Raw genomic sequence first — 12,836 nt, 5'->3', positions numbered from 1 at the left:
GATGCAGGTTTTCAACGGAATTTCAAGGAGGTCAGGCATCTAATGGGACTGAGTGCCTTGCTCCCTTACATCCTTATGGAAAGAACAACCATAACAAAATTGTTAGTGTAGAATTGGGTCTAACAGTAGAAAAAATAAAAGAAAGACTAAAAAAAGGTTCTAAGGAGTTCCCAGTTTCCATGTGTTTATTTATGAACCAAATGGACTCAGTTTTCATCCCTGTCAAGGAGGCAGAATGTATTTATAAGTTTATTACCTTCCTGCTTAAATAAAAGCAGAAGTAACAGCTGGTAAGTGATATGTTTGAAGCACCTTTTACTTATCCAGTCACCAAATAAAGGCTCTCTCCTTTTAGAAATTAACTATAATAATCATGAGTTTCACATACCAAAAAGAAAAAAAAAAAAAGAGGATCAATACATTCATTTCAAAGCTGATGTGGTCCTTCCAACAACGGGATTGTTGTACTGCCAGTCATGATTGTGGTCAAACACCTTGTTCTATTAGGAGCAAGTTCAATATACCCTCCAAATGATTACAGCTCTTTTTATGTATCAGGATTTTCTCTCTGAAAGCAAAGACATCACCAGCAGGGGAATAATTAATATTGACACTGACTAAGTCAATCTGGCACTGAGGTCATAATTTTGGGGAAGATTATGAAAAACAGGAGATACTTTGCTATTTTTAGGCATCCAGGTTATTGACCAAGTAGCCAGTGGAACATATTGCCCAACAGAAGTCAGTGCGGAGGATTCGGTCCCCGTGTTAATAATATGCAAGCTGTAGGGCTGTGGGTGTGCCTATGTGATGTATAATTTATCCAGGGAATATATTGTCCCTCCATTCAAACTAATTCATAACAATGATGTTCTCAGCTCTGCTCATCGAGATCCGATGGCTTCATTTGACAGCCCGGGAAGTAAACAACTGCCATTTTCTCCATTTATCACAGGAAACACATAGTCCAAAACATCTTAGAAATGCATTGAGAATATTTAACCACAAGTTATGCTTAGCGTGATCAGGGATATTTGTGCAAGAAAGGGAACTAGAAAGTTGAGCTCACCATGATAAATACGCCCTATTTGCAAACCTTTATAACTACCCGCCTTCTTCGTCTAGAACAAAGCCTGACACAGCAAAGATCTGTAGGATGGATTAGAGTGTCCAAAGCAGCAGATGTGAATATTTATTATAAACTCTCTTCCAGCAAGTCTTTGCTGACAGAAGCATTGCATATGGATTTCACTTGCAGCCAGACTCTCCAGGCAATCGCTAGGATGACTTCTCTAGGAGCCAAAGAAATGCCATTTCACCTGGAGCCCTGACACCACAACAGCTGGGCAGGGGGTTAATGTCACTTTCAGCCTCTCAAAACCAGTAACGAACTCACTCATTACACAGAGAGAGGGACGGGAAGGAGAAAAGATCTGGACAGCTGCAGTTCACTTCCAGAAAGTAAGGGCAGGACAGACTGATAAGTGAGACAACAGCTTCAATGTCTAATTCACCCCCCCAGTTTGGCAGCAGGGCAGGAGCAGATCTCAGTACTGCTTTTCTCTAAACTCTTTGCTAGATAAGTTGTATGCCTGAAGCAAAAGAATAGCACTCTTATCTGGTCAGTCCATGCCAATATTCTGACATTATCAGGAAATTACAAAACCAATAGGAAAATAGAGAGGGACAATGAAAAACAACTAGCTGGCAGGTGCAGTAGTAAACCACACGTGCCTTCATCACTAGGGAAAGGGTTTAGGTGTATGAGGCAGCCGTGGTGAAGATGATTCATTTCATATTAATTTTTGTTAGCTGAGTTATGATGTGTTACTATCGTTGACTATGAGTACAGCCACATCCTTGCAGCAGGATACACAGGCAAAGCATGCGAGAGGGAATGAAAGGGGAGGGGAACGCACAAAATGAGAACATCTCATTTCCGTCACCCTTTATGTCAACACTGATCTACGGGCTCATAACAATTTGCTCATTATAATGTAAATTTACTCCTTCCTTCCTTCCAAAAGGAGATGCTTCATTTTGGAAAGAGGGAACAAATTGTGTTTTATTGCTCTTCCAAAATGTTCTCCAATTAGGAAAACAAACAAAAACTATTACATAATTGTCATGCAAAGCTGATTTTATGAAGGATACTTACTTGTGCACTAACGAAGGCACTTTGATACAACGCTCGGAGGAAGATAAAAGCCTGGAGATAAATTTTTCTTCATACCTTTGACCAAACTGTTAGGTGGGGCTGTTCTTTGCAAACTCACTGAACTCAGCAGTTATGCTGGTTTGCATTGAAATGAACAGTTTCTGCTTAGAAGATGCAAAGCCTCAAAGACTCTGACCTCTAGATCTCACAGCCTCTACATCTCCGGCTCATGAGGCTTCCAAAGAACCTTCTCTGGACCTGCTGGTGCATCTCCCAGACGGTCAGCTGAAATGAAGCTGTGCTCTGGCTGGCCCCAGGCCAGTCCTGAGCTCATCATTTTTCGTCAAACTGGCAGACAGGAGTGATGACAAAGCACGTTGCCACAACAAAGAGACCCTACAGTAGCAGCCTTTGTACTAATTACAGCTGATTTGCTGTTGCCCATTGCTGGAGCATAGGTACTAATTTTTCTGATGTACCCCTGTTATGTCCTTAGAATAACATAAGGTCTGACCATCTGGTCACTTGCTTCAAAAAGGATACAGTCAGTTAGAAAAGGTAGAGAGAGAAAGGCAGCAAAGGCAGTGAAAGGTATAAACAACTTCTGTGCAAGGAATCATTAAGACGGCTGACAACTCACCCCAGAAAAAACTACTTGCACTCTAAAATGTACGTGGCTGATCATGCTTTCTCCATATACAAACCTCAAGCTTCAGTCAGCCCATGATATTGCAGCTTCTTCCCTCCCTGGGGACCCACAGAGAAGTCCAGTGCTGAGCCAGACCCCAAACGACCACCCAGGTGGTATGGGTGAAACACAGATTTTCCATCAAAATGCTAGTCTGAATCCCAGCTAACCTGGGAGCTGTGAGGCAGCTGGAGAAGCTGTCAGAAGCAGCGCAGCATGGGACATGGTATTTCTGAACAGCCACCTTAATTCTTGGACAAAACTGAATCTCCTCTGAGTGATCAGTGCACTTCAGCTCCCTTTTTTCCCCAGCATTTGAGTAAGCTACCGCTGTAGTTTTCCAGTCCCAGTGTACTACAGAGAAAAAACTTCCTAATCTCATGCACGTTACCTTTCCAGGCCACCGTTTCCAGACTGGCAATGCTCTTGGTTTTGGGCATTGATTAATTACAAATGCAGTTGCTGTTTTTTGGACTGGTAATACATTTGTACTTAACAAAACAATTAAAATTGCTCATGCCCTCCTAGAACAACTATTCCTGATACTAAAACCATACCCCTACCTTGTTTTAAGACCAGAAGTGAAACCTAGAATCAATGAGTACCTCAACAGATGCGATTACTTTTAAGACATGTACCCCACTTTGGAGAATGAGGTGATTAAAATGAATTACCTTGTATGGAATCTGGCCCTGTAAATTTTCCTAATATACATAAAGTTATGGGCCTAAGAAAGGACATAGCCATGAGGTGTCAAAAGCAAGAATCTGGCAAAATAAATAAATAAATTTTAAAAGCAGTCATTTTACTGGAGTCTCTTCAGTGATCTAACCATGTGAGCTTAAAATCAAAGCTATTGCATTCAGTGAAGCTCAGTTACGTTACATATAAGTAAGCAACATGCTTTTTCTCATCTGCAAGGAACTTTGCATACCTAGGCCAATATATAAATACTAACAAAACCAAAGCTACTCATGTGAATACAATATGAAATCCATCTCCTAATTTGAACTGGTGGATAAATTTAAAATAGTGCTAGTATGTTGAAGCAATCTAATTTGTTACTGCATTTCTTCAGAAGATGAAACTAGACAAGATTAATTTGCAGGTTTGATGGAACCAAATTACTTGGGGTAGAGGGAACAAAACCTGTACTTGTCAAAAGACGGTTTGACAATTTGTATTCCATAAGAGCCTGACAGAAATCACAGCCACAATTACCGTCTTCTTTGTAAAATGCATTTTGAGTGAAACCTTGCCAAGACCATGTTAAGTACCGCTTTTCTGGTTTATGCATTCAAACAGCTGGAAACAGTGACATCTTTGGACTGGGAAAGCCTAAAAATCAGACCAGTTTACTGGTATTAGGCTCTGACAGCCAATAAATGATGTTGGCCAAAGCCTTAAGATTTAATCCTAAAACAAGTCACACTGTAAAGGCTGTCAAGCAGCTGACTTCTCAAACAGTTGGAAACAGAGCCCTCTTCAGAGCGAATGCTCCAGCAGACCTAACCTGCCCGCTTCGCCCCAGCGCGCCCCGCTCACGTTGCAAACTGCTACATACACATGCTGCTGCTTCCAGACAAACCAACAGCTACAGTCCTCATCAGCAAGCTCTTTACAGGCACGTTGAAGCGCTAAACTTTTCTTCAGGCAAATTAATTTCCAAATTATGTAACATTCAATTATTGAATAATCTGAAAATTCCTGTTTTAGCAGACAAGTACTTAATGTTTCTGGAGTAGTCTAGCAGCTTAAATGTTAATAAAATAGTATTCTAACAAAAGTCACAAACTGCACAACTTACTGTAGCATATTAGGCTGAGCCATTCATACTGATAACTAGTATTGTTTGTTATCTCAGAACAGGTTTTTTTCCGTAGACTCAGCAGCTAACATTAACTCTTCTGCTCAGATACAGAGCAGAACAAGGACAGTGAAAGATCAAAAACTCTCCTGTCTGTTCTAGCAGCTCTTGCTCTCAGTGCAAATGGACTAGTCGAGGCGCTGGATTTGGACAATTGCTTCTAATAAAAGTATGGCAGTTATTTTAGACTGTCTTGTAAATAATTCAGATGATGTAACTGTCCCAATTTAAAAATACTTGCACTGCCTAACTGTAAGCAAAGCATTCATCTTCAAAGACACAAGCCCAGTTATTTCTTGTTTCATTAAAATTATAATCTTGCACGGATTTAAGAAATTCTGTTTATCATAACTGCATAGAGAAGCCTGAGACGATTACCGATGGCAGAGATGAAATAACATATCAAAGAAAGAAAGAAAGAAAGAAAAGCTTTGATCAATAGGGAAATGATTTTTATACACATCAGAACCAATTTAAAGAATTCTCTAGGATCAATTTAGATAGACAGAAATGCTTCTCAGCATTTATTACCTGTGGAGGGAATATTGATCCCATTCATTGATTTCTACTATGCACGAAGATCAGCATCTGGTTTTGTTTTGTGGTTTTTTTTTTAAAGAAAGATGCCCCAGAGTGGAAAGTGTCAGGACACTACATATATTTTAAGGACTTATATTAATGATTCAACCAATGCCATTGCTCAGAACTTTTAAACTCTATTCAAGAATAGGCAAAATGTAATTTAGCTTATTTTTGGCATATGATTGTTAGTCAATGAGATATATTTTAAAAGAAGGGTTTTTTTTTTAAACCTTACTTACCAAAGGCTACTAATTCCTTACATAACACATTGTAGCAAACATATTTTCTTTCCTGTTCCCTTTTTGAAAGGAAACTCTATTCAAGGTAATATTATGACTCATGCAGCCCTACTGGATTACATTCCCTCTGAGTTAAGATCTTTTGTCATTATTGGAGCTGCAACCATTTGCATCGTCATGACAATCACTCTACCTAGAGGGTCTCCTAGGAACAGGGCACCTCTCAGGCCATGCGTAAAAGGCAAAAATACCCAGTCGCTGCCTTGAATAATCTGCAGGCAAAGTATAATTAAAAAACATCCAACTACAACAAGAAATACATCAAATAGATCAGGAAGGGCAAGGCTACAGAGAATTATAAACTTAATTAGCCATGGTCACACTGCCTTGCCATAGTTAAATGTTTTATGGGCATCCTGGCAGCAGGACAGGACTTGGGTCTAAAGTCATGTGCACTGCCCCATGTGGAGGTACCAGTTACCTCTCCCTGTACAAAGCTAGTTCAGGTGCATGGAGCTCATCTAGAGCAGAATAGCTGTTTTGGTGCATCCCCCCAGGCGATAGGGCTTGCTTCACAGCCTGGACACAGCATGGCATGACGGTGGCCATATGACCTCTGGCTTCTGAGTTGGCATCACATGTGCTGCAGAGAAACGCAAACTGGATGGGCTTGGATCCTTACCTGGGAAATGGGAGGAAAGCACTACGTTGCTTTTCACCAGCTCATGACCTGGCCCACAGATTTTACTTGGTATGAAATTAGACAAAACTTTCATTTCAAGGAACATTTCTGAGGGGGTAGGAAAGGCAGGTGGGAAGGTTGCCAAACACTACAGTCCAAGGTTCTTCACGCAAATGTTACTGTGCTTGTCTAAATAAGAGTAAGTAAAATGCTTAACAGATGCTGCAAACTATGATTGCAGTGGCTGTAAATAAAATTCTTCATTACTGTCACACCAAACAGAATGTTATTTACCAAGCAACTGATTTCACCATACGATAGATGTTGTACAATTTTTTTGTTCTATAAACAGCTTTCAACAAATATAGCAATTATTTCTCATCTTCCAAATGTACGCTATGTTTTGCTTAGAAATGCACCTTTTTGACATTGTTGTAAGTCCTCCATTCTCAAATGTTAATAAAATGTCCTAAATATTCTTATCCTGGAAATAATGGCAACGCCCTCCTCCCTTTGCCATCCCACTGTGTTTGTTTAGCTCTTTCATAGGAGAGGGCATAGAAGAATAATCTTAAACAGCTTGTAATTCACTTCCAGCAATTTACTAGATATTCTCAGTAATGGAGACCAAAAGGCAAGCTGGGAACAAAAGGAGAGGTCCAACAATCTGCTGATATAGGTTTTTAATATATTGGTACCAAAATAAAATCCTTTTGCCGTTCTCTAATGTAATGACTTTTATTTTCCTTTCTCAGAAGTATTTAAATAGATGGAGATTTGGCAAAGTATATTAGGGAAAATTAGCTCATCTCAGTATGCTCTTAAACTCGTGACTCACTTTATGCATGTGAAGTCATTCAATTCAGTGTGATCATGTGCTTAAATGATGGTGGGATCAGAGCATCACAAACAGATTCATTATTGCAATAATGAGTTACAGCACAAGGTCTTATAATGAACAAATTCACTTTTATTTGGCTTTTATCCATACACTAACAGTTCAACCTTTTAAAGAGAAAGGCAGCTTTATAGACTGAGTAGGGGCATATAATGCAGGTTTCTTAGACCCAAGTATTAGAAGAAGAAAGTAACAGAAAAAACAGAAAACACAGTAAGTGCAGAGAAGTTTCTTAGACAGGTTGCTCAGCAGACACCTACAAAGGTGGAAGGGGATTCCTGCTTAACACGGAAAAACTCAACTTATGCAGGCAGGTTTTAATAGAAATAGAGTTATCTTTAAAAATCTGCATATAGAGATTTGTCCTGGATTAGAAGTGAGTGTGTGGCAGGATATGGCCCTATGCATTTCCCTGAAAAGAGTAAGGGTGTGGAGTAATGTTTGGCCAACAGAAAAAGAGGACTTCTCTTAACTTCTTACTGTGTGGAAAGTGTGACCTAGATGAAGGGGCATTATTTCCAGAGCTTACACAGATTGCAGAACTCGACAAATCCTTTTCAATCAAAAAATCACCAGAAAGTTACTCAAAGCAAAGAAAGCATTTATCTGATAGAAGAAAATCCTTTATATAAGAGAACTTAAAGCCTTTTTAGAAGGATTTCTAGACCCAGACCATTAGTGTAAAGCTACCTTTCAGCTGGACTTCAGCTTGTTTATATTAGATTTTAGTTGGCCTTTTGGTAGCATTTGGGGTTTTCAAAATAGTTTCAAAGCAAACCATAAAGTATTAAGGCAGAAACTTCTGGAGCCTTTTTGGATGTGTTAATAAGGCATGCTTTAATATATTCAGAATATATTCAAAAATAATACATTGAGAATAAAAGGACAATAATCCTTCTGTCCAGGGCTAGAGGATTTTTTAATGAATATTTCTACCAAAGAAGAATAGTATTGTGCGTACAATGGGAACACATTTGTCTAGCTTTCAGAGTTACCTATAATATCTATATGTGGGTACATGTAGGTCTATGTTTCCAAGTGAATTTAGCCGGAGGAAAAAAAATAAATAACGTAAGGGACAAGGAGATGGCATTCTGGCAAAATTCCTTGGACTGCTACCCAGTGTGGGACCTTGGTCCCACTGAGCTCTTCCGAAACCTCAAATCCCAAAAGGCAGTGTTTGGTTTTTATATTACCATTAAAGGGGAATATGTTCGGCGACATTGCATCTACAGGGAGCTGCCTGGAGCCTCAGCAGAGAAATCACCTCCTCAACACTTGTTAGCTGAGAAATTTCAGAGAAGGTGACATCAGTAATGTTGTGGCTATAGTTGTGCTTGTGCTGCCCAGGGCAACAACATGACAAAAATGTCAGATTTTAAAATGCTGCATGAGGGGAAAGCAATGGAGGAAAAGAGTAAAGATCAGTATCATCTGAATCACCTGATCTTCAAACAGGAGTAAATCACCATAAAATCAGTTGCAGAAGTTGCCAAGCTGAAGCTCTGCTTACAAAGAAACTTCCTGAAGGACTTTTTATGGGATGGCAAATGCTCCAGAGCACAGTTAAGGTACACACTAAAATCTTACTCTGAAGAACAAGCTTTTCTCTTCTGTTAAACTTAAATACTGGAAGCAGCATATCAAGTACTGTACTGTGTGTTATATTATCTCCATGATACATTAGCTGGTTTCTTGGTGTTTTAAGAGTCTGAGAGGACAAAAAGTCACGCTTATGTTAAATAAAAATTTTCATTAAGGAAAATAAAACTTACTGATGGGTTAACTTAAAAAAAATTAAATCACAGCAAAACTGCTGTCACCAGAAATTGAAATTTATTCTTGTTTCTGCTACAAGTGAGGTCCCTGAATATACATCTGTGTGCAAAAACATGCTTTCCTCTGAACTTCCTACTTGACTGCAGCTGTATGTATTTTAGGCGTCAGTATGTCTCATTTTTGAGAATTCAGTGAAGTTGAGCAATGTATAAAGACAAGAAAAAATCCAGGTATGCAGGAACATTGCTGTAATGGAAACACCATTCTAAAAGCATCCAGAGAATAGAAGATAACCTTTTTATTAATATTCTATTCTTTCTCTTTTTCCCCACTCTCGATTTTCAGATGCCTGCAGTCATGCAGTTAAAGCCTCTTTGATCCTCCTTCCTTTCTCAAACGACAAGATGGATATGCTTGTGTTACAGAAGATGAGACCAGGATGCGAACAATGATTTATTTTTCCCTTGGCCAGCATATGCATCATCCTTTCCATTAACTCTAAAGGAATGACCAGATGCGTAATCGGTTTTTGACACAGAGCGGGCTTCATCTCATCTAACCTTGCCATCCTGAGATGAGTAGTTAGTTCATCTGGGCTCCTTCTGCAGCTATCAGAGAGAAAAACTTCCTTTTCAAAGGAATTCACCCTGCCTGTTTTAGACAGCTATCGCAGGTGATCATGTCTGTGCGCCGACTACAGAGGGACTCTACATAGCTCATTTTCAGACAGCTGAGGTAGAGAGAGATTAAAATCAACTCAAAATTTGCAAAGAGACATCTCAAAGAAATTTTCAAAACAAGTTCCCTAATTTGCGCTGCTGGCCTGCTTGTGTATACCAGAGCTTCCGAAAATGTTAACTAGGCACCTGTGTGCATCTCCAGCACTTAAATACCACTGAAAGTCAGGCTTACATAGGCAATGACCTCTATTAAACCCAAGGCTTAATCATTTGGTGCAACTCTCATGCTGTGGCAACAATCCATAATTTAAGTAGCATTTGGTAACAAAGCAGATCGTGTGCATCGTCAACATCTTGTAACCCTGAGATAATGAACTTGTCTCTGCTATATATCTGAGCGTATTGAAACGGACTGTAATTAGCACTTCTTTTTTTTATACAAATCTCTTGACCCCAAGAGCCAGCTCTTATACCACAGCTAAAAAACACTGTAGGTGATCAAAGCCTGAGATGAAGGTGGACTCAGACAAAAGCATTTGCCCATGAAGACCTGGAAGCCAAACTTCAGTTTACTTCTAGAGTTCAAGCAGGAGTCATGAAAACTGCTACTTGAGAGAAAAAGCACTTTTGAGGAAAAATAATATTTATCTTGCTTTACTTCACAATGTTCTCCCTAAGTGTTTTATCTCTGAACATACTCCTTAAAGAGAAGTTTGGTGTCCTTACAAGTCCAGAGCAGAGCAGAAGCTCTGGGTAAACACTGTTGGTTCCTAATGCTTCTTGCACTCATCAGTCTTTTCTAAGCAAATAAGATCAGGAAACACTTCCGTTTTCTCCTTAAAGCTGGTTTGTTGTTTTCATTATTATTTCAAGCTTAGAGGATGATCTAATGTATGTGGATTCTGTTTTTTGTCAAGCAAAATCCTTCCCTACACAGTGCTTGCTGGAGAGGAAGGCTGATGCAAAGCTGGTTAAAGCACTGCTGAGGCAGCTGGGAAAAATGAGCCTGGCTTGTGCAGTGTGTGCCTCCAGCTTAGCCTGAGGTTACCCTCCTGGCTTTTCCATGCCCAGTCTGTGTAGCTCTCTGGGCATTTTTTATTGTGACTGGAAAGAGATGAGTGGAATAAAATGTGCTCTGCAGGTTCCCATTCTCAATTCACCCCAGAGGTAGCCCCATGACTAGCTTGAACACATTACCTCATTTTTAGGTAGCCAAACAGGTGGGTTCAATGCCATCCTTAATCTTCTCAAACTCCAGGTCACCCAACTCGTAAGTTGGTTTCTTTTGTTTATAACCTTTTCAGGATAAAAAATGGTGATTTTAAATCCTAATCAATGCAGCCTTCAGATGTTGCCTACACTATCATGATAATTTAAGCGAAACATTGTTACAGAATGACTTGTATCTTTCTTCCACATTACAACTAAATAGTATTTTACCATGGTAGTAAAAACAGACAGACACACCGGAAGACTCTGAAAACAAAACAAAAAACAGAAGTAGAAAAATAGGCTTAATAAAATCTTCTCCAAGTAAAAGCTCAAACAAAGAGTCTAGTTTTAACATAAGCATGTTATTGTCAACAGCAGCATCTCTATTAGGCTTGTTCCCTTACCTAAACATTCCTATTACTGTCATTTCTCAGGGTTGTCATATTCACTGCCTTGACAGCACAAACACTATGCTGTAAAATCTGTCAAAGAGGCCAGTTGATTTCCTACCTCTTCTGACACTTGCAGGTCTTTAATATCAGGCTGTCAGAACACCTAAGAGAAAGGCGGGTGCTTCCCTGTTCAGTGCTGTTACTGTGACTACCATCACACATACTTTAATCATTAGCCTCATACTACTATGAAATCCTGACTTTTATGCCCTTGGAGTCCCATCCTAGAAAATGCTGCTGGCATAAATCTATCACAGAGGTTAGCTGGCTCACTTACCCATGGAGTTATATTTGCAAAATGAAGCCTTTACAGTTTATGAAGCTTATATAGGTTTTTTTTTCCTTAAACTTCTTCTGTGACTTTTTCCTTTTTTTTTTTTTTGAGAGGGGAGCTGTAGTAGGTGTAAGGATTATTCAGTGACAGGCGTAGGTGAAACTCAGCTGCTTGAAATAAACCTCTATACACCTGGACCGTTTTGTCTTTAGGTATCTAAAGTAGCAGATGAGCTCAGTGGAAAGCAAGTTTTCTGTAATGCAAGACTCCTTTGATTCAATATTGAAATGAAACTGAGAGAAGAACACCAAGAGTAAATCAGACCAGAACAGTCAACGTCCTTTAAGTGATCATAGCACTCACTTCACAGGTAGGAGGGTATCTGTATTCCTGCTCCTGCTCTGCTGTTGTTCCCCAGTGACACTGAATGAACTAGTTCCTGAGCTAATAATTATCCTGGGATAGGCCTTTTTGAAACTCTCCTCTTTCAGCATTCCACTTTGTATTAAAAAGAAAAAAAATTAAAAGCTGGTAAAAAAGATTTTCTAGCCCCAAGATTAGGGTGCTGCCTTGAGATGTAGCAGTCTGCTATTGCCAGCAGTCAAACTAATCACACAGTCTGGCATAGCTCCACGGAAGCTACACAGCCAATAGATTTAGGAAACCCAATTGCAAGAACTAAGAGCGTGATAAGCAAAGCACATACTTCCAGGTGGCATGAGTCATGTAAGCCACCATAAAACATCACTGGATGTTTATGTAGCTTTAAGTGACTGTATTGATGCTCCAAGAGTTTCTAGTCACAGAGAAGGGAACAAAAATTTAGGTCTTTAGTACTTTAATTGCCAAAGAACATTTGCCACAGGAGCCTAGTAACTTCTATATGCACGAATCCATGAACACCCTGCAAGAGCATTAGTGGAGAATCAACAGACATGTGGCTAAGGCAGAGGTAGGTCAAGTTTGGAGATCAGTTCCAGTAACTGCCTTACTCCCTGACTACACATAATTTAGTTTCCCTTTGCCTCAGCTCCCTATCTGCAATAGAAAGCAATAACACTACTGTGTTCAGCTCATCTCCGTAGACTGACTGGGGCAGGAACACTTACACCTTGCCCAGTGGAGTCTCTAGGTATTATTAAAAAATATCATAAATAATAACAAAAGTGTTTACTGCTGTAAGTCAACAGCAGATCTCCTGGCTACATGTGCACAGAAGGCATCATTTGAACCATGGGAGATAACACACAGTGTCACTTCCTTGGGCTGCTCCGCTCCCACCAGCTGCCAAATTACTCTCACCTCTCATCAAGTAATGGCTAAAT

The sequence above is a fragment of the Phalacrocorax carbo genome, chromosome 5, assembly GCF_963921805.1.
Source record: "Phalacrocorax carbo chromosome 5, bPhaCar2.1, whole genome shotgun sequence".
Lineage (NCBI taxonomy): Eukaryota > Metazoa > Chordata > Aves > Suliformes > Phalacrocoracidae > Phalacrocorax > Phalacrocorax carbo.
Note: the sequence above shows the minus strand (reverse complement) of the source record.